Source organism: Dipodomys merriami, unplaced genomic scaffold (genome assembly GCF_024711535.1).
Source record: "Dipodomys merriami isolate MVZ:Mamm:240054 unplaced genomic scaffold, mDipMer1.0.p SCAF_21, whole genome shotgun sequence".
NCBI classification, from domain to species: domain Eukaryota; kingdom Metazoa; phylum Chordata; class Mammalia; order Rodentia; family Heteromyidae; genus Dipodomys; species Dipodomys merriami.
This window is the reverse complement of record NW_027203493.1, coordinates 15,398,658-15,421,326: the sequence shown is the minus strand read 5'-3', so window position 1 is coordinate 15,421,326 and position 22,669 is coordinate 15,398,658. Positions and strand designations below refer to the sequence as shown.

General features: G+C 44.0%; 1 protein-coding gene across 5 annotated transcripts in view; it reads left to right on the top strand.

Moving 5' to 3' along the window:
• Ldlrad3 (low density lipoprotein receptor class A domain containing 3) overlaps positions 1 to 22,669 on the top strand; it is a 247,230-nt gene that overhangs the window by 84,448 nt on the left and 140,113 nt on the right. The gene's annotated exons all lie outside the window — the stretch shown is intronic.

Genomic DNA, 22,669 nt, shown 5'->3' with positions numbered 1-22,669 from the left:
CCTGTTCTTCAGAAAAGTTGTGGAGAGAGAAAATTGGGAATGAAGGAGAGGGGAGACTATTTCATTTGTCCAGTGTATGTGTGATTTTTCTAAAATAGAACGTTAGACATAATGCTTTTTTTTTCTGTTTTTCCCCCAAATTGCCTTTGAAAAGTGTTATATCTATTTCAACTTTTTTCTGTTATTTTTTTTTTCATGGCTTCAAAGCTGTTAGAAATGTAACACTGGTAATTTGAGTTTCAAGGGAGATAGCATGTATGAGTTCCATCATTTGTCTGGTCCTAAGGATTATTAAACACAACACAGATGTGGAATTGTTTTGTTTGGTTGATGATATGTTTTTTAGCTCTGAACTCACTGTGAATATTGGACCTGTGAGAAGTTTGTGAAGGAGTTCAGGATGAGGAGGAAGACTCCGTTTTACTGTCGGCTCCATTAGTGGCACCCATGTGTGTTTCGTTATTTCTGTGACATTCTGTGCCCCCTCAGGCAGTGCGTTCCCATGATTTTAGAATTCATGCTCATACTAGAAGATGTGATAGGGAATGGTGAAAAAGGTTGGTGCTAGCAGCTGCTGGGAGCTGTTTGGTTTGGTTTGGAGTAGGCTCATTCTTGACTATCCAGAATTCTGCCCTTCACCCTAGACACTTGACTGGCATTCATTTTGTCTTGATCAAAACATAATTAAAATTTTAACCTTTCCTCTGTCCCTTTTTTTTTTTTAACTTTAAATTGCAGAGTTAGACAACAAAGGGAAGTGAGTTTCTTTTCTAATAGAAATGATACTTTGATTTTAAATTTCTTGCTTACTCCTTTCCTGTTTAGGAGTTGAGTATGAGCTTTGGAGAAAGGCTGTCTGTACTCAAATCGGAGTCCTTTTTCCCTCCATAGGGGACTAGGCTATCTCGGGAAAGTTTCTAGAATGTTCTAAACTTTAGCTATTGGGAGGAATAAATAAAGTTCTTTTTCCCGGAATAAATAAAGTTCTTTTTCCTATTTTTTTGGGGGAGGGGAGAGAGGAGGGATGGGTTCCTTGGCCCTGGGGCTTGAACTCAGGGCTGGCACTGTCCCTGAACCTTTTTTTTTTTTTTTTTTCCCTCAAGGCTAGCACTCTACCATTTGAGCCACAGCTCTATTTCCTGATGTTTTGGTGGTTAATTGGGGATAAAGAGTTTCATTGACTTTCCTACCCCAGCTGGCTTCCAAGTGTGATCCTCAGTGCTCCATCTACTAAGAATGAGCCACTGGTAACCAGCAAGAGATTCTCCTAGTGCCTCAATCTCTTCTCGAAAATGGGAGTGATAAGGCTTCTTCTAATCCTAAGTGTCACAGTGAGGTTTTAATGTGTGTACATAAGGCATTCACCATAGAGCCTGCACACTACCTGTGGCTTGTTAACCTATACTGTCTACACAAACCACGCTACTTGGTGTTATCATGAGTTGTACGATCGAGTCACCTGCCTTTTCTGCTTCACAGTAGAGGCCCTTGGCATCTTCACCATGCTTTCTATTTGCAAATTTTTTTTTTAGTGAAGTTGACTCAGTTGACAAGGGCCACCAAATATGTGCATTATAACTTACTGTTTAAATCATCTTTGCTTTTTAAATTATTGTATTGTAAAGGTGATATACAGAGGGGTTATGGTTATTTAAGTCAGATAATGAGTACATTTCTTATCAAACAGTGTCACCTCCTCCCTCATTTTCTCCCACTTTTTCTCCTCCCTCCCCCCAAGTAATATAGTTCATTTCTGACATAGTGTCTGGTGAGTATCACTGCTGCATTTGTTCACCCCTTGTCCCACCATTTCAGTGTTTCCTCTTCCCCTCCCCAAATCAGATAAACTTATATAGGAGATGCAGGGTACAGAGATCAAAAACAGTGACACAAGGAAAAAGAAAACCAAGCAAACAAACAAAAAGAACCACAAACACTACAATAAAATAAACCCTCTAGTTTCCTTTTTTTTTTTTTTAACTTATGCTGCTGAAGATACTTGGGACCACTTGAGTAGTCTAGATAGCAGAAAGACATGATGGCTTTAGCTTGGAAAGCCCGAGGTTGCATCTCTTCTGGACACCCAGGGAGCAGCTGATCAATAATCGATGCTACTTTCTTCCCCTGCCTTCTGCAAGTCACAAAGCCCTTTGTCTAATTCTCTGGCACATCTGGGTGTTTAGGAGAGGACAGGAAAGCATCTGATGTCCTTGCAGAGATGAGGGCCTCCAATGCTGACTGATACTTGGCCGCTGACAAGATAATATGTAGAGCGAGAGACAGAGGGAGAGAGGTATCTTGTGGTGGGACATAGCCAGTAAGTAGCTCTTTGTATCCACAGCAGAGGCCAGAAGTTTCAGACAGTAAGAAATTTTATCATAAAGGTAATGAAATCACGTCGTGTAAAAACCGAGGACAGGGAGAGGAGAAAAAAACAAAAGAATCATACGAGAATCCATACTGTAGTAGACCCAGCTGTCTTGGAAGGTTTCATTCAGGTGCCTTTCTGTTTTAATCGCCGTGAATGTTCTGTTTTGCATTTCTAGCTTTTCTATGTAGCATTGTGCCAAGTCATCATTTTCTTTTTGCATATTTTTCTTTCACCATTTGAATGCCTAGATATGAATCCTTTTTTTTTGTATTTATTATAAAGTAGCTTACTTAAGTTATTGCTTGTTATTTCTCATTACTTTTTATTTATGTATTTTTTTTTTTTTTTTGCAGTGCTGGAACTCTGGTTTTCCTACTTAACTAGGCAAGCACTGTATCCCTGAGCTACACCCCCTCCCCTACCCCAGGCCCAGCATTAATGGCCTCCATTTTTCCACTGTTGGACATAGTGTACACTGTTGTGAACATGAGGGTGGGTATGACTTTGCTCCTGTTTTGAGAAATTTCTTTAGACTGGAATTCTCAGAAATGAAACAGCCAGGCTGGGGAGTGGAAGCTTTTTCTGGCTCTACAGACAGACTGCCCGCTTGTTTGCTAAAGGTCTGCACTCCTTTGCTTGCGCTGGCAATGCCTGAAAACCAGGACTTTATTTTTGTCTTGGCAAGCATTGAGTAATCTCTTTTAAAAACATATTTTGGGGCTAATTTAATAGTTGAAAACAGTTAATGTATATAAGATCTTTTTTTAAAAATTGAGGTTGAATGTTTTCCCATACCTCCATTTACTAGTTATTGTTCCTTGTGAAATATCTATTAGTGGGCTATTGTTAATTTCCATCTGGGCTGATGCTTTACATTCTTTGCTCTGTGTCTCTGGGGAACAACCTCATATCGTTTTGAGAAGAGGCTCAATTGGGGAAACCTTGAGTGTATTTTTGTTCTTTGTTGGTAGATTGCCCTAAGTGATCTTTTTATTCACCTCCCCTCCCCTCCCCTCCCCTCCCCTCCACTCCCCTCCCCTTCCCTCCCCTCCCCTTCCTTTCCCCTCTCCATCCCTTCTCTCTCCTCCCCTTCTCTTAAAGGGAACTGAGGTATATTTTAGGAAAGCATAGCTGCTCTCTGAAAGGCCTGATTGTGTGGGAGTCCTTGTGTGGACTTACTAAAGTCCTCTGGGCCACACTGTCCTGGGCATGTCCCATTTTATAAATTCATTAGATAGTCACAAAAGTTTTATTGGGAAGGAACTGGCCTCTTTTCCAGATGAGGAAGCTGAGCCACAGAGGGATTAGGATTATACAAAGCTTGTCTCTGAGCCCAGAAGGTTCTGAGTCCCTCTTCCTCTAGCAGAAAACGCTAGGGGTCTTAGAGTCTTTCTGAAAGGTTTAAGTCTTCATCAGAGAACTCCAGGACAGGGTGTGTGTGTGTGTGTGGGGGGGGGGTGTCTTTGAGTATTTCTCTACCAGCATCTGTTACTCTGCTGAGTAGCTTCCTCTGGATTGTATGTTGTCATTGATGTATTATCATGACTGTGAACATTGCTATAATGAATACCTGAAATAATCAACTTAGAGGAAAAGTTTATTTTGAGTCACAGTTTTGGAGGCATTAAGTGGAAGCTCTGGTGCTTAGGGCATGTCTTGAGATAGCATATCATGGTGGAGTTAAAGATGTATATTTCAAAGCCAGGAATGAGAAAAAAAAAAAACAACAAAGAATAAAACTGGGTGCCAGTGGCTACTTAGCTACTTGGGAGACTGTAATCTGAGGATTAAAGTTTGAATCCAGACCTGGCAGCAAAGTTTGTGAGATTCTTAGCTTCAGTTAACTACCAAAAAGCCAGATGTGGATTTGTGGCTCAAACGTTAGAGCTCCAGCCTTGAGAGAAAAAGCTAAGGGACAGTGCCCAGGCTCTGAACTCAAGCCTCAGTTCTAAAGAGAGAGAGACAGAGAGAGAGAGGACAGAGAGAGACAGAGAGACAGAGGGAGAGAGGAGAGGGGGGAGGGAGAGAGAAAGGAGAGGGAGAAGGAGAGAGAAAGAGGACATAGTTCCAATGACTTAAAGACCTCCCAGTAGACCACACCTCTTATATTTTATTACCTCCCAACATTGCCACCCTCGGAACCAAACTTTAGCATATGGACCCTTGAAGGACACCCAGAAAACAAGTTTGTTTGTTTGTTTGTTTCCCTCCCTCCCTCCCTCCCTTCCTTCCTTCCTTTCTTTCTTTTTTTTTTTGGTCAGTCATGGGGCTTGAACTATGGGCTTGGGTGCTGTCCCTCAGTTCTTCAGCTCAAGACCAGCGCTCTACCTCTTGAGCCACAGCACCACTTCTGGTTTTCTAGTGGTTTATTGGAGCTAAGAGTCTTATGGACTTTCCTGCCCAGGTTGGCTTTGAACTGTGATCCTCAGATCTCAGCCTCCTGAGTAGCTAGGATTATAGGCCGTGAGCCACCTACGTCCAGCATCAGAAAACAAATTTCTTTTTTTTATTCAATGTCCTGTTTTTTTTAAAATTTTTATTTTTTTTATTGTGAAAATACTGTACAGAGGGGTTACAATTACATGGGCAAGGTAATGAGTACATTTCTTATGAAGCATTGTAAAAAACTCAGTGTTTTTTCTATGTTAATGGTGTGTGTGTGTGTGTGTGTGTGTGTGTGTGTGTGTGTGTGTGTGTGTGTGTGTGTGTGTGTGTGTGTGTGTGTGTGTGTGTGTGTGTGTGTGTGTGTGTGTGTTGTGTTTTGAGCTTTTGTGTTCCACCGGTTAGCACTTTGCCGCTTGAGCCAAGCTCCACTTCTGGCTTTTGGGTGTTTATTTGGCTTAGAACTGTTATCTTCAGATCACTGTCTCCTGTATAGCAGGATTACAAGAATAAGCCATTGGCTTCTGGCTAAAGGACTTTTTAAATGGTTTTTAGTCCTCTGAGTCTGTTTTCCTCAAAGAAAGTATAATTTAATTACTGCCACTCAGTGTAATAAAGCAACAGTCCAAGATTGGACTTTGACTGCCAGCTGTCCATGTCCTAACAAAATTGAGAAAATTTTCCAGTGCTTGGGATTCCATCCACAGGGTGGTTGATTTTTGCATTTGGAAAATTATATTGATTGATGACTTTAGCCAGGCACGTGCAGACTTTCAAAGTCTCAGATTTTATAGTTATAGGTTTTGTGGTACGTGTGGTCATGTGTATATGTATGGGTGTGTATTTGGTGGCAGGAAATAAATCTGAAGACCTTATCAAATGATAACATCTTAATGACTCTCCAAATCCAGAAAAGTAGTTACAGAAATGGGATTTGAATTTTATTTGCTTTTAGTGCTCCCAACTGCTACTTAAGTGTACCTTCTAATTGTGCAGATGTAATGGCAGATATCCATGAGATAGAACCGTAAAGACAAGTCTGGAATAATGATCACCTGGAAGTTGTAAAAGTGGAGCAAATACTCTTCCTTTCCTTTTTTTGGCGGCCTCATTTTCTGCCTCTAGGTGGTGCCACATGTAACATTTTCTTTTATATGTGGTGTTTCTCAGCAAGTAGAGGTGGGAAGCCGGGGGAATGGGTTCAGTTATTTCGCCAACAATTCTGGAAATCAGAAGCTTCTGAGGGCCAGGTACAGCATGCTTCTTCTTTTCCTAAGCGACACTGGCTTTTCTTGAAGATCAGAGTGGTGACAGGCAAACTTGTCAATGATTTGTGGTGAAGCTACAGAGGGGTCTGGTCTTTCTATCTTCAACTGTGTCAAAAGAGAACCAACCATCATTGTTTTAGGCTGAATTGTGCCCCGTCCATATTCCAGAGTTGAAGTCTTAACCTGCAGTGCCTCAAGTTAATTACTTGTCAACTGATTAATAAGTAATCAGTTAAACAGAGGTCATGGAATGGTCCTTAGACTAGCAGTTAAACAGAGGTCATTGGATGGCCCTTATCCCAGCGTGACCGAAATCCTTCTAAGAAGAATTTTAGAAGTCTACATGTGTAGATAGAAGAAGATATGAAAACACTGATGACCTATATACCCTCTTCCCTTAGAAATCTCAAAGGAGACAAGGAGATATCTTGATTTTGGAGCCTGTTCTTTGGAGTATTACTATTGTCATTGTTGTTATCATTAATCTATTTTGTGACAATACTAGGGCTTGAACTAAGGGCTTATGCTATCCCATAGGTTTTTCACTCAAGGCTGGTGGCTCTATCTTTGAGCTAGCTACAATTCCACTTCTGGCTTGGTGGTGACTTGGACATTTCTGTCCAGGCTGGCTTTTAGCCACAATCTTCAGGTCTCAGCCTGGATTACAGTAGGCATGAGACACCTGTGTCTGGCTTGTCCTCCAGAATTAAGATACAACAAATTTCTATTTAGAATTTTAGAAGCACTTTTTTTGTCTGGCTCACCTCTTTCCCGAATGCCTCATTCTCTGTAGAGAAAGACTCTCAGCTCTGATGTCAAAATTGTAAATTCCCAGGTAGCTACCTGCCAGGCTGTCTGCATATGGATAGTTTCAAGTTATCAAGCTGTGCTTGTTTATATGAATCTGGCCTCATGCAACCTTTTCTAAGAGGCCTTTGTTAGATTAAAAAAAAAAAAGAAGCAGTAAATTTGCAGTAGGTAGAGAAAGGCTAAGTGCTCCTAAGCTCTCTGACTATATCAGTTTCTCAGGGCAACAAAGACAAAAATACTACAAGCCACATAGCATAAAATGGACTCTTTGGCAATTGTGAAGGTTTGAAGCCCCAAATCAAATGGGGCCTGGTGGCTGTCCTGAGCATCTAAGGAGGAGCAGTCCTTGCCTCTTTCTGGCTTCAGGTGGTTTCTGGAAGTACTTGTGTTTTCTGGCTTGTAGACACATTACCCCAATCTGTGCCTTGATCCTCCTATGGTATTTTCCCTGACTCTGTTATTTCTCTGTCTGAATTTTCTCTCTCTTTTTTAATTGTGGTAGGAAATTGAACCCAGGGTCTTGATCATGCCAAGCAATATTCTGCGACGTAAGCTATCCTCTTAGCCCTTTTGTTTTCTATTTTGTTTTTGACATAGAGTCTTGCCAGTTTTTCCAGTTTTTTTCCAGTCTGGTCTTAAACTTATGATCTTCTTACCTCTGTCTCCCGCATAGCTGGGATTTATGCCCAGTCAAATATTTTTCTTCATATGAAGACAGTGATCATTGATGAGGGCTGCCTCTAATCCGGCATGATACCATCTTGACTATCTCCATCTCGACTTTTCCAAAATTTGCACTAGAAGCTCTCAAGGCCCTACTAGACCTCTTATATTGAGTAGGTGCTGAGAAGGTAAAGCCTCCACTTGCCCCTAACTAACCCAGGATGACGCCTTGGCATGCGCTTGGCTCCCCAGTGGACTCTTCCACTTAGGATACTTCACTACTATTTGTTCTGGCCCTCCTTTATAGTTTGGTGGTTAGGGAGCAGGACCACGTATGTCCATAGAATTCGAGTGGTTTAAAACACTAAGAACAGTGACTTACTTGAGAAAGCAAATATAATATATTTAATGCTTGTCATATCACTCTTCCTTCTATCACCTAATGCTGTGATTGGTGCTTTCTGTGGAAGAAAGATACTCAGAACACTTCTTAGTCAGTGAACTTTTCCAATGAAGCTGGAAAGTTCTATGCCCTTTCCAGCCATGAGGTGAGCAGAATGCTGTTGACCAAACACAGTATAGCTGGCTTTCTGTCTTACTGGAAATTAGCATAGCTCCAAGGGCCTTGGCCAGTTTGGGCTGTAGTCTGGTAGGTTTGCTTTGCACTAGGACACTGAATGCCAACATTTATTAACTAGAAGCTTGCACCTAAAAACTGGAGTTCTTGAGTTTTCTGTAAACGTCGTATTGGATGCTAAAAAAATCCTTGCTGTTCTTGCAGAGAGCCTGTCCACCGTGCATCTGTCATGCATTTCACCACTGTGCTCAGGCTAAGCCTGCAGTGTGTCCTTAATTCTAAGACACACATCCTCCCCATTCTTTTCCACGGGTAAGAAAACACAGTGTCCCAGTTTCATTGGCAGAGCTTTTTGTTCTTAGTTGTACATAAAGTGGTGACATGCTTTGCCATTGGTGACATCTTGGATTCAGTGAAATACAATAATTTTCTCTGATTGTTAGCATATGATATTTCAACCAAGGGTGCTGGGCACTTCCAGAGCGTTCAAAGCACCATGTGTTCATGTTTGCCTTAGAGTGCTGGTGCTGGCAAGGAAGGAGACAGGGTGCATGACAGAGTCAGTCATTCTGCCTGCATCAGTCCTTCCTCTTATCTTCCGGGAAGCAGGACATCTCAGAGTCTTCATAACTCCCAGGGACTTTGCAGGGAAGACTATGTGAGCCAAACCTTGTGAACCCTTCAAGCCGCAGCCAACACCTAGTAAGCCCTCAATGAACATTGGCTGTACATTGTATTTCTGGAGTTGATTCCAGTACAGCCACTGCCTCCTCAGTTCATTTCTTTGTTTTTTGAGCCTCCGTTTCTTCATCTATGAAATAGGGGTAGTGTGAGAAAGAAGAACCGTTATGAGAATATACTAGAAGATGTTGGAGTCTGGTACCCAGCTGTTACTTGGTGAAATATACTTCCCCCTTCCCTAGGAGTACAAGGGAGAATCTGCCGAGAATGTCAGAGTTTTGATCTAGGCTCCCTTGGGCTCCTTCAGGCAAGCAAAGGTAGGCTGGTCGATTCCTTATAGATTCTACTTTTCCTCGTGTTATCTAAGCTGTGGAAGGAAGGTAGACAGTTATTTTTCAGAAATTTAGGGTTACAGCATATTGGTCCACAGCATCCCTCCTTCCCTGAGTCATCTTCAGGAGACAGGACTCTGGTGCCTGTGAGAAGCCTGCTTCTGCAGGTGCATACTAGTCAGCACTCAGTGAGGAACCCCACCCCAACTGACTAGTTGGTTAATGGAAGAGGTAACGTAACACTGATGACAACAGAGCTGGTTGGAAGATGCAAGGAGGATGGCATGAGAGAATGAAGCTGATCTTTGTGCAGGATTTGATTTAAAGGACGGCTTCAAGATGACTCCATGCCACTAAGTTCTTAGCTGGTGACAGTACTAGCATTTAAGTTGGTAGTTTCATGACAATAGCAGCAGACCCCAAATGGCAGCTACCTAGGAGGGGACAGAGGGGGCTGGAAGGGGCTTGGTGGATACTGGTAGATGCTGTGCAAGTCTTCTGTCACATCAGAGTAGGGCTAGCATGGCATCAACAGGGAGCTTTAGCTCCACTTTTATCCACTTTCTCTAGACTTCTAGCTCCTTCCCTAGCCAGAGGCTAAGGTCATCAGAACCAGCTCCAAAGGAGGAGCAGTGGTGGGGGTCACTGAGAGCTGGAAAGCACTTCACTTGGGGTGGGGTTCCTCACTGAGTGCTGACTAGTATGCACCTGCAGAAGCAGGCTTCCCACAGGCACCAGAGTTCTGTCTCCTGAAGATGACTCAGGGAAGGGGGGATGCTGTGGACCAATATGTTGTAACCCTAAATTTCTGAAAAATAACTGTCTACCTTCCTTCCACAGCTTAGATAACACGAGGAAAAGTAGAATCTATAAGGAAGAATCTGTTTTTGTTGTTGTTGGTGATGATGGTGCTGATCCTAGGGCTAGAACTCAGGTGCTGTCCCAGAGGGCTTTTGCTCAAGGCTAGCGCTCTGCCACTTGAGCCATACCTCCACTGCAGCTTAGTGGCTAATTGGAGATCAGAGTTACAGAGACTTTCCTGCTTGTTTGTCTTTGAACCAAGACCTCCAGATCTCAGCTTCCTGGGTAGCTAGGATTATAGGCCTGAGCTACCTGTCCTCTACAAGGGGAGAATCTTAATGAAACTAATCTTAGTGAGAAGGAGGTTTGTGTTTCTAGAAGTATACTGGGTCTGTCTGTACCCCTGACATTGTGACACTCTCTTTTTGCCAGGACTTGGCTGTAACCGCAAGATGTACTCAGTAGTAACAGGCTCAATAATTGCTAATAAAATTTAAATGGCTGCAAAATCACAGAACATCAAAAAAAATTCTTTTTCCTGGCACATGCAGACAAATCTTGCTGATCCAACTTAGGCGGGGACTGTGCAGTCTTTTTCATTTTTATTTTCAAATGCCGACTTGCTCTTTGGGCTGTGACACAATCTGTGTGCAATTGCTTAATGGCTTTTAAAAAAATACAGAGACAGATGAGAAAGTAATATTTTTTTCCTAAAAAAGAAGATGTGGTGCATTCTTGCAGTATAGTCATGTGACCAGAAAGTCTTGTGCTGGTTAGTCCAGAAGATGAGTTTTCTGTGAGGGTTTTGAGTGGGAAAGAATGGAGGCCAAGCATCTCTGTATGTATGTGTGCACCGTGCATGTCTGCCAGTATTGGGATTTGAACTCTTGGAGCTGTCCCTTACCTTTTTCACTCAGGGCTGATGCTCTACCGTGTAAGTCACAGCTCTAGATCTGGCTTTATGCTGGTTAATTGGAGATAAGAGTCTTAGGGACCTTTCTGCCTGGTGGCTGGCTTGAACTGCAATCCTTAGACCTCAGCCTCCTGAGTAGTTAGGATTACAGCTACGAACCATAGGTTCCCACCAAGGTCAAGCATCTTGAGATCAAAAGGTGACTGTATACCCTCCCTCCCTTCCTTCCTTCCTTCTTTCCTTCCTTCCTTCCTTCCTTCCTTCCTCTATCCTCCCTTCCTTTCTTCCTCACTCTTTCCCTCCTGTCCTTACTTTTCCTCTTCCCCCTCCCTCCCCCTTCCTTCCTTCCTTGCTTCCTTCCTTCCTTCCTTCTTTTCTTGCTGAACTTTTTTTTTTCCTAAATGCTAGTGCTGTATCTCTTGGGCCACAGCTCTACTTACAGCTTTTTGCTGATGAATTGGCCATATGAATCTCTCAGATTTGTCTGCCCAGGCTGGTTTCAAACTGGGATCCTCAGAGCTGATACTCCTCAGTACCAGGGATTATAGGCAATTTTTGGTTCATGGCATGGTCCCATACAATGTTAGAGGGCAGGGTCCTTGATATAAAAGGGTATCACATTTTTGAGAATCAGTGGTTGGAAAAGAAGGGACTGGAACAGGTGACATATGGTATCCAGCTCAGTAGAACTTCAACTTTAATTCCAAATTAGAAATGGAGTCCGACTGCCTTGGAGAGGCAGCATGTGCATGGACCTAGGTTGTTTATTTCTAGCGCTGTGTCCTTTATTTTGGGATGCTGAGGGTGGGGAGGCAGACAGTGTCCCAGATTCTCCAAGCAGTTGAAATATGCAATATCTGAAGGCCATGCTGACTCTTCCTGTTTCTCGGTGGGTGGAAGGGCAGTTTGTTTTGCCTGTTCTTTTGGGATCTGGCACTAAAGCCCAGGATGTTCACTGGCCTCCTGAGGGAGCTTGTTTTCTTGGAGGGAAGAGGTGATACCTTTGCTGTCCTGGTCTGCACAGAGCTGAAAGAGGGAGCTTCCGGGATGGACCAGGCAGTGTTGAAGGAGTGAATGACCATGGTGAGGATATCCCTAGGATCTTGTTTCTCTGACTTGCCATTTTCAACATTGTGGCCTGTGAGAGAGGACCCCCGTGACAAGGTCCTGCTGGTGGCTGTGCCTGAGCGTGTGCATGCCTGTCACCATTGTGTGTGTGTCTCTGTGTGTGTGTGTGTTTATCAGAACTTGAACTCAGGGCCTGGGTGCTCTCCCTTAGCTCTTTTACCCAAGTCTGGTGCCCTACTACTTGAGGTACACCTCCACTTTGGGCTTCTTTGGTGATTTATTAGAGATAAAAGTATCTTGGACTTTCTTTCCCAGGCTAGCTTTGAACCATGATTCTCAGATCTCATCTCCTGAGTAGCTAACATTTCAGGTATCAGCCACTGGCTCCCAACCCTCATGCTCTCTTACCAAGGGTATTAATCCCCTTGAGGCAGCAGTGTTACCTTCCTAAGTAAGTCAGTCTGCAAAATCTTCTACTGCGTTCCCTTGGGGCTCAATTTCAACCTCTGAGTTTGGGATGACACTGATAGTTCAGTCCACAGCAGCCAGGATGTTGCTTCTAATAAGATTTGAGGGAGAACGAACATGTTTGTCCCAATGTTGGAGAGGGGTCATTGAGCAGCAGGTACCACACAGACTCACTGCAGATGCTAAGATGATATTAGATGTCCAACAGATGTCCCGAGGCAGCAACAGGAGTGAGCAGGGAGAGCCATTAGATTGTGGTGTCTGGTATTTATGGAGGGAGGAGGAGGGGAAGAGAAAGGAGCAGAGGGAGAGGAGCAAGAAGAGGAGGAAGGGGAAGAAGAGAAAGCCCAGGAGGACCATGGACAACATTGTGAGTTCAGGAATGGTTCTTTCAGGCCTGTGGGAAGACCTGGATCCCCATTGGAGGAGGTGCAGGTTCCACGGGGATGGGCGTGTCTCAGCACCACCACCATGCACTGTCACCAGTTGAGAGCAGCCCACAGAAAGAACGGTGTTGGTCTGAATGTGGTGGTGAGTCCCGGTAGCAGGAGCCAGGATGGTCAGACAATGATGCTGATTTCTGAGTGGAGCTTTTTTTTTTTTCTTTCCAGCTGTGCTCATGTACTACTTTATTCACTTAAAACTACTCTCAGATGCCCGGCACCGGTGGCTCACGCCTGTAATCCTAGCTACTCAGGAGGCTGAGATCTGAGGATTGTGGCTTAAAGCCAGCCTGGGCAGGGAAAGTCTATGAGACTCTTATCTCCAATAAACCACTCAGAAAACTGGAAATAGCACTGTGGCTCAAGTGGTGGAGCACTAGCCATGAGCTGAAGAGCTGAGGGGCAGTGCCCAGGCCCTGCAACTGACAAAAACAAAACAAAACAGGCACTAAAGGAGAATGCTGAGCAAAGTGCTAAGTCAGGTGAGGGAGGAGTCTGCGGTGTGGGGTGACCCATGCCCAGGAAGGGGTCTAACTGTATGCTGTGGGATCTCCAAAGAGGAATACCTGAACTTACTTGGGGTATTCAGGATTGTTCCTGGATTGTCACTGTTTCCGCTGAGACTGGAAAAGCAAGGATAAGTGTGCTCTTAGCCAATAGTGTGCCTTAGCCCATTGAAGCTGCTGTAGTAAATCACCATAGACTGGGTGACTTAAACAGCAGAAACCCAGGAGGCGGAAGTCCTAGTTCAGGTGCCCTGGATGGCCAGGTGGTGGGAAGTGCCCCTCCCCAGGGAAACACCGCCAGCTTTTCACTGCGTTCTCTCATGGGGTTGGGGGGAGAGGGGGCGCTCCCTCTTTTCTCTGAAGCAGGACACCAGTCCCATTGTGACAGTTTCTCACTCATGAGATATTCACCTCCCACAGGACCCACTTTGGAACCAGGGCTTCAGTGAATGAGTTTGAGGAGAAGGAAACACTCAGGGCACTGCAGGGTACAAGGTGATGGAGAGGGAAAGGCCTATTACAGTCTTGAGGGTGAAGAGGAAGACGGGGCATAGCCCTTCTCTGAGAAATTCCTGGGGCAGGTGGGAAGAGAGGAGATTTGCAGGGAGTGCTTACAGGAGTGTATGGTAGGTCACTTATGAGGTCCCAGGACCTCATAAGCCCCGAGAAAAAAGTAGCCGTGTGCCTAGCTGTCAAGAGCATGGTCTCCAGAGGTGGGTGAATGGATCAACTTACTTGAACCAACCTCTTGGCTGTGTGACACTGAGCAAGTTCCCGAAACTTATCGCCATCACCACATTTGTAACATAGGCTTGGAATCATTGCGGTGTCACCAGTCCATGAAGATTACGTGACTCACTCTTAGAACAATGCCTGCCGCAAGAAGTATTCAGTGCACGGGATCTAGAGCCTAGCTGAAATGTCCATCATTACCTCTCACTTCAGATTCTCTTCAACCTAAGTCATGGTCAGACAGCCTCAAATACTTGCCTGCAGTCACCTGACAGTGACCACGCTAACCAGAATACCATGGCTAATCAGTTTTCTGAGAGTGAAAGAGTATTGTAGGTGGTTCAGCATAAAGTTGTGCAACATGTTTGGTAGGAAGGGAGAGAGGGAAAGGAGGAGGAAGGAAGGAGGGGGAGAAGAGAGGGAGGCAAGGAAGGAAGAAAAGGAAGGAAGGAAGGAAGAAAAAGGAAGGTAGAAAGAAAGAAAGAAAGAAAGAAGGAAAGAAAAAGAAGGAAAGAAAAAAAGAAAAAGAAGGAAAGAAAGAAACAAAGAAAGTTTTCTTTCAGTGTAACAATGGAGTGCAGGTCTTGGGTCTTCCAGCCAGTGTTTCCTAGAAATGTATTTGGAAAGTCACCTGTCTCCTTCCTCTGTTAATATGGCTTTGTCTCAAAGCCTGCTGGAACTGAATCCTCAAAATAGGATCCCAGGAATTCATACCATAACCAGTAGCCCAGAGGAGCCTGGGACCTGCTGCCTCCAGAGTCTACGTGTCTTGAGTAGGCTGAGAGTCTTAATGATCAGGACAAGATCTTGTGTCATCAGCATCCATCTATGTGTAGGGCAGCCCATCAGGTGCTCCCTTCTCTTAGGTCTAGGCGTCTTAGTGAGAGTGTTGACCTCAAAAGAAACCCTTCTGAACAGAGTACCAAGTAACATGATGGTGACCAGATGCAGGTTAGTGTTTTGTTTTGCTTGTAAGGTTCATTCCCTGTATATTTTTTCCTAAAGACATTGGCTGAATCACAGACATTCACATTGCAATGTTGAGGAGAGAAGATGATTTTATCTGAGCTAGAAATGAAATTCTCAGCAAGAAGTGCCTAGCCTTTGGGAATCTCAACAAGTAATGGCAACAAGATTATATCCTTGTTGGCAGTGGGTATCTCCAGGAGGTGGAATAATGGGTAACCTGCTGAACTTCTTCTTTTTTTTTTTTTTTGTATGAGAGTTGGTGTGGAGAAAGCTTTATAACACACAGCCTAGCTCAAGCTCGCCTTGATTTGTCCTGACTTCATTGCATACCAGGCAATGCTCTTTAATCTCCTTGCTCAGGTTTCTCATCTGTGAAGGGGTGGGAAGGGGGTAGTGAGACAATAAAATAGCATCTCCCTCATGCAGTTTAAATACACATAGGCTGATTATGTATTTAGGACAATGCTTGACCTTTACTTTGCTCTTAAGAATTATCCATAATAGTTAATAATAACATCATCACCTTTAAGTGCAAGCAGTTGGTTGTCTTTGGATGATAAAGAACAATTAAAGTGTGAAGAGAAAATCATCACAGATCAGAAGTGAATGAGTGAATGGTTTGGAATATCTGTGAGGATTTAGAAGGATCCAGCCCTCCTGTGGGGGCGGGAGGGGTACAGGGTAGGGGACGTGGGGGGGGAGCCTTACTTTTCATCTGTCAATGTTTTTCTACCTATGTTTCTTGGAGAGAGAAGGGAACACCAAGAGCAGTAGGGAACTCTAGGCTTGGGACCCTTTTCTATGCTGAAAGCATAGATGCTACAAGTCTTATCTTTTTTTTTTTTTTTTTTTTTTAATCTACTAGGCTTTGCATCTAGTTACGTTTTCACTAGGAGTTCATTGGTAAAACAGACCGAAGGATGAGTTTGCCCTGATCTCCCTCCCCAAATAGCCATTTGTTCTTTCTTTTTGATTTCTCTCTCATATGGGATTCCATGATTGTCCTTTTCCAGAAGAGAGCTCCCTCCCTGGGAATGCAGGAGTGCTCAGAAACATTCCTTATACCCATCCCATCCCTTGCTCTCAGGGGTGCAGGGGGCAGGTTGCATGTAATATCAAGTTACCTGTTACAAGAAAAGATCCTGGGTTCACTGGTTGCTCTGTGTGTGTGTGTGTGTGTGTGTGTGTGTGTGTGTGTGTGTGTGTGTGTGTGTGTGTGTGTGTGTGTGTGTGTGTGTGTGTGTGTTCACTGGTTGCTGTGCGCGCGTGTGTGTGTGTGTGTGTGTGTGTTCACTGGTTGCTCTGTGTGTGTGTGTGTGTGTGTGTGTGTGTGTGTGTGTGTGTGTCTGCTCTTCCTCTCCCTGCCTGAGGAAGCCATGTGAGTCAGTGTTCCACGCTCTTGTGTGGATGGCTATATTCCTTGCTGGTGACAGCAGAAGCTGTTAGACTACTTTCTGACAATCAGAGGAAATGTTGAACATCTGCTCAGAATCCTCCTCCCCTGAGTCGTGGGCCAGGCCAGGCCTGCCCTGGTTGTTCAAGGTTTCCAGGTGATGCCATTAAAATCCCTCCCTTCGGGTTCCTTTGACCAAGTCCATGGGCGTGGTGGAAACAGTTTAGAGCCCAAGCCTTTTCAATTCTTGGAGGGAACTGGAAACATGGTCAAGCCCCTGGAGAAGCTGGGGATCCTACTTTAGAGGGAGTCCCTGCCAGTAGCAGTTAAGTCTGCCCAGACAGAGTGGTGGATGGGGTTTGTGTGGGGTTCACCGCTGCCCACTCAGGTGCCCTGTCAGGTGGGGGGAGCGCTGGATCTGGAGGAAACTGAGCAGTGGATTGTGTAGTCACGCTCTGATGCGAACCCAACTTTGGCAAGCGCGAAGGATTTTTGAAAACAACACATCTAGGAACCACGCATTCCCTGCGCTCACTCGAGACTTGTTGTTGTTGATCTTGGGCCAGGTTTCTCGCTCTATTTTCTGCATTTCCAAACTATTTTGTTTTCCATTTTAGACAGTGGGAGTACAAAGGCAGATTTGTGTCATCACTTAATTTGTTAATTCTGCCAGACTTTCTCTCCTGCCAGTCAACAGTTCTCCTTGAAGTCTTCTGTATATGGCTGGTCTTGAGGAAAATTGCAGAGGAGCAGCATGCTATTTTGCCCTCTGGATGACTGCAGAGGACTCAAGTGAAGCCAGAACAAAATAAACAATCGAAACCATGCCTCCCGGTGAATTCTAGTGTATCCTAGGGTAGGTGGGGCTGGGCTGCAGCTGAGCCGGGGAGGCAAACTGTTTTCTGTTCTTGACCCTGCATGCAACTTTATGCTTAAGCATAGGATTTTAGTTGGGTGAGGCTTGTCTTTCTTCTAAGTAGAAACCTGCCCTCTGGCACCCTCCCTGAAATACTGGTTAGTTACATGGTTGACACCGTTAAGTTCTTTGACTTCTCTGTCGATGGAAGTGCAGAACTGTTAACACCTCAACAGAAGTTGCTGCTTAAAAAGAATGTGGGCCAGATGAAGTGGCACGTGTCTGTAATCCTAGCACTCTGGGAGCTGATGCAGGAGAATTGTGGGTTCAAGGCTAGCTTGGGCAAGGCTAGCTTGGGCTACATGTAAAGACTCAACAACAATAAAAGAAAACAGATGCATGTATGTATGTGTAGGTACGTATGTAGGTAGGTATTGATGAATCAGAGTGGATCAGCTGGATGGATGCATGAGCTTGTGGTTAGAGTGAAATGGATTGGTGGATTAAGATGGGTGGATGGATGGATGGATAGATGGATGGATGGATGGATGGATGGATGGATGGATGGATGGATGGATGGATGGGTCTGTCTGTGGATCAATAGAAAAGGACAAGGCTATCTTACTCTAGTCCCAGAAACCTTTCCTTCTCTTTCCTCTGCCTAGGTAGATGTCCCTTTCCTTTGTTGCTCAAATATGCTCCTCCTCTTTGACTTGTAAATAAGCAAATACAAGAAAGGGCCATGGGCACCATCTATCAAGCAACATTAGAAGCTGCAGGACAACCAAGAAAGAGCCTGAGTGTATTTTGCTCACTTATTTCCACACCAAACAACATCAGCTCCTGGAATGAGGAATGAGATACTCAGTCAACATTTGTTGAATGATTCAAAGAACAAAGTCTATGTACAAAGACTTGTGTGGACAAATGGTTGCTTGCTCTCCTATATTCCCTCTCCCATACTGCTGTTCTCTCAGACTTCTTTTCCCATGGACTCTGATAGGGGAGGATTACGCACACGTGCAAACACACACACACACACACACACACACACACACACACACACAGAACAGGATTTCTATAGCATTTCCTGATTATTTCACTTAGCCTTCTCTTTTCCCTTTCTGCTTCCTCCAACCCCATTCCTGTCTGTTGATTAATCATTCTTCCGTAGGGAAATATTCTTCTAGGTTCTATTCTTTTCACTTTTTTTCCCCCCTGTCCTGGGGCTTGAATTCTGGGCCTGGGCGCTGTCCCTGAGCCTCTCTGTGCTCAAGGCTGGCATTCTACTGCTTGAGCTATAGTGCCACTTCCAGATTTTTCTGAGTAGTTTATTGGTGATAAGAGTCTCACAAATTTTCCTGCCTGGGCTGGCTTTGAACCATGATCCTCAAATCTCAGCCTCCTGAGTAGTTAGGAGCCACTGGTATCAGCTTTAGACACTCACTTTTATCATCACTGTATCCCAATGTTTTGCTTGGATTTGAAGACAGAGGAAAGGCCTACTGAGTGGCTCCCAGGCTCAGCAACAGCGGGCACTTGACAGCATTCATGTCCATACTTTATTCCAGGCTTGCAGGGGAACCCACAGTCTCAGTGGAGTGACAGAGATCACCAGTGGGCTAGAAGAGTCAGCTGTGCAACAGGGGAGACAGGGGAGCAGTCAGAGCCCTGAATGATACCTGTGTGTGGCTTGCATCATGCATGGTGCATAGACAGATCTCATGCCGTGAGTGAGCACTCTGGCTCTTTTCGGTCTGCGTTCTCATTGCTAAGATCCCACCTCACTATACACATCTGTACTCCATATCCAATGCTCTGCATGGATAGTCTTAATGCGGGCCTCACATCTCTCTGTGAAGCAATGTATATGGCATCCCCATTAAACAGGTTGAGAAGTTCAGTAACCAGCTGAGGCAGAGCCATAGTTTGGAAGCAGACCTGGCTAGAGTGATTCCCTGAACCGCTTTGCTCTGCTGCCCCCTGCAGGTAAGTGTGTGACAAAGCTGATCTCTTTGGAGGTGCTCTCAGGGTTTAGGGAATCTTGTGGGCAGAGATCAAATTTTATATCCTAAGTCAGGCCCAGCTTTGCTCCTCAGCCCTGAAGGGTGCATCAGGGACTTGAACCATCAGATCCTTGGTGAGAGTTTCTTTCAGAGATTATTTGCTGTCTCCTGGAAAAGTTCACAAAAATGCCCATCTCAAGGGCATTCTGACTAAAAATGTCTGACAGTTGTCCAGGACTCACACCCCTACTTCTGAGATTCCAACCCACCCCCCCTCCCACCCCTGTCACATTTCACTCCACAGCTGCTTGAACTTTATTCGGCAAGAAGGCATTAGGAGGAGGGATTCTTGGTAAAATGTGGATTTGGAATCTGTAGGAATGGGTGGGGCTCCTGTCTCAATTCCTAACAACCCCCACCTCCCCCCCCCCCCCACACACACACAGATATGCTGGTCTGAGGTCTACACATGGAGGCTTTATTGTTGTTTTGGCCACTAGGAGACTCAGACGAAAGCATGCGCTTGAGACTAGAAATCATGTAATAATTTTAAGAGATGCATTTTTGTCCTCTATCTTGTTGCTTCTGCTTTCTCTATAACATACTGTTTTCCTTAAAGGTTACTATTATTTTTATAAAGGTGATGTACAGAGAAGTTAAGTTTCCTAAGTCTGATAAAGAAGGCATTTCTTTTGGATAATGTCACCTCCTCTCTTGCTCTCCCCCAGTTTTCCCCTCCTAGTTATTTTTTTTCCCCTTCAAGGCTAGTGCCCTACCACTTGACGCACCACACTACCTTGGGCATTTTTGGTGGTTAATTGGAGATAAAAGTCTTCTTAACTTAACTATTCTTCCCAGGCTGAATTTGAACCTCTGTCCTCAGATCTCATCCTCCTGAGTAGCTAGGATGACAGGCATGAGCTTGTCAGTGAGATGCCTGGAACATTTCCCTCATTTTTCAGTGGATTTCTTTTCTCTTTTTTCTAAGTCAATTTAAACATTGTGTGAAAGTAAACGACAAATTTATAACAAATAATTGTATAAGAGCGTCATCTCTCAGTTTTTCCATGTTTTGCTTAGAAATCATTCTTAGCTAATGTATGGCGGAGTGCAAATGAGTAAGGCTCATAAAGGCTGAGATGTGAGCATCAACATTTCACACGTTCTTGTCTTTTCCTCTTCTCCCAGTTACAGCGAGAAACAAGGAAATCTTGTACCAGTGCAGATGTTGGAAGCCGGCTTAATTTGTCTTACTGAGCCACCCCCATACCCTACTAACTACTGAGCTCCATTACAGAGACCCACAGAAAATGACTGCCTGTCAACTCCTCCTGATTTTGGTGGCAATTTTGACTATGGCAAATTGGTTTTCAAGCCTCAGAATAATATTAGGTTTAGTAAGGAGAAAATACTTCACCACCGTGCAGGGGGCTTGGACATACAGCCCAGTCTGACAAATATAAAGCATTTACTGGAAAGAAAATGAATCAGACCCATTCAAACTTTTGTTACTATGGCAACGGGGTATTTGGCCAGTCCCTCTTTTGTCTTGATTATAATGTAGTAGTGAGGAATATCAACTGTTAACTCTCTGTGTTACATTTTGGCTCATAAAATGTCCCACTTCATATACTAACTGTTGCTGGATAAGATAATGCTATTTTAAGACAATATAGCCATCCATTTCTTGCTACTGAGTCACCATGGGAGTTTTATTAATAATAAAAGTTAAGCCTTCCTGGTTTCTGGTATCTTCCCAGTCTCTTTGTAAGGGCCATTTCACCAGCCCACCTACAAATGAAGGAGGAAAGCCCAAAACAGTAACTTTCTCCAGCACATGGTTCAGGCGTGAGTGAGAATCCTAACACTTTTTTTAATTATATTTTTTGAGACCAGATCTTGCTATGTATCCTAGTCAGTCTCAGCCTCTCAAGTGTTAGGATTATAGCCCTGAACCATTATACTTAACGTCTAACACTTCATTCTGATTTCCCCCTGGTTTATTATTATTTAGTTTTAATTTCTTCTGTTTCCTCTTCTTCCCTTCCCTGTTTCCTTCTCACTCTCTTCATTTTTCTTTTTTCCTTCCCTTTACCTGGTACCAGGGTGTGAACTCAATGCCTCATACTTGCTCAGCTTGTTGGCATCTATCACTTGAGCAACGCCTCCAGCCTAACTTTCTGCTGGTTATTTTGGAGATGGTATATCACAGACTTTTCTGCCCATGCTGGCCTCTGACTGGCCTCAAACTGAAAACCTCTGAATCTCAGCCTATTGAATAGCTAGGATTGTAGGTGTGAGACACAGGTACTTGGCAACCACTTTATTCTTAATCACTAATATTGCTTGCATTCTTCCTTAAATCAGAATTGGGGGGGAGCGGGGGTGGACTATTGATCCTGCTTTAGTATAGGATTCTTCATTCTCAAGACTTAGTTAAGTGGGCTTTTCTATACCCTTTGAGCTGTTTAACAGCGTTCCTGGTCTTCTCTGTGCTAGAGTACCATGGGGCCTTCCCCCATCCCCCAGCATGACTTCATGTTGCTTGGGGAGAAGACCTGTAGGAATTTGGCAAGTGAAATGCCTTCCTATAGAAGAGCAACTGTCTCATTTCTGACATTTGGTGATGGCAGAGAGCTGCATAGTTTTGCTTCTATCTTACTTTAGACCATTTTCCTCCCAAGAACAAGTTCTATCTCTACCTATTAATAGCCATTCCCCCATTTCTCCCTCAAGCTTCTGGGGACTGCTAACCTGCCTTTTGCCCATGAACTTGCCTTTTCTGGACATTTCATAAAGTGGGGTTGCAATTTGTGGTCTTTCCTGTTTAGCCGCTTGGACTTCACATGATATTTTCAAGGTCTATCCATGTGGTATCATGAATTAGTCCTTCACTCTCTTTTTTCATTACCAATCGTCCATTGAGTGGAATGTGTCCATATTCATCATTCCAGCCATTTGTTGAAAAGCCTGTCTTTTTCCCTAGTGAATTTTCTTGGTACTCTTGGTCACAAATTCAACTAACTTTAAAAGATTGTGTTGAACCACATGTTCACATGTATACCCCTGTTCTGAATACCACAATGTCTTGATTACTTGGCTTTGTGTAAGGCATTCTGAAATGGAGAGGTGCTAGTCCTTCAACTTTATTCTTCTTTTTAAATATAGTATTGTGTATTCTGACTCTCTTGAATTTCCATATGAATTTAGGATCCGATCGCTTGTCAGTTTCTGCAAATAGGTCAGCTAAGTTTTGATAGGAATGCATTGAATCTATAGTTTGGAGAGTCTTGCCTTACAGATACTAAATCTTTAGTCCATGAACATAGAATGTCTTTTTGCTTATTTTGGTGTCTATTTCTTCTTCTGTCTTCTATCCTCTTTGGTCTTTATTTCGTCCTCCACTTCCTCCTCTTTCTTCTCTCCCCAC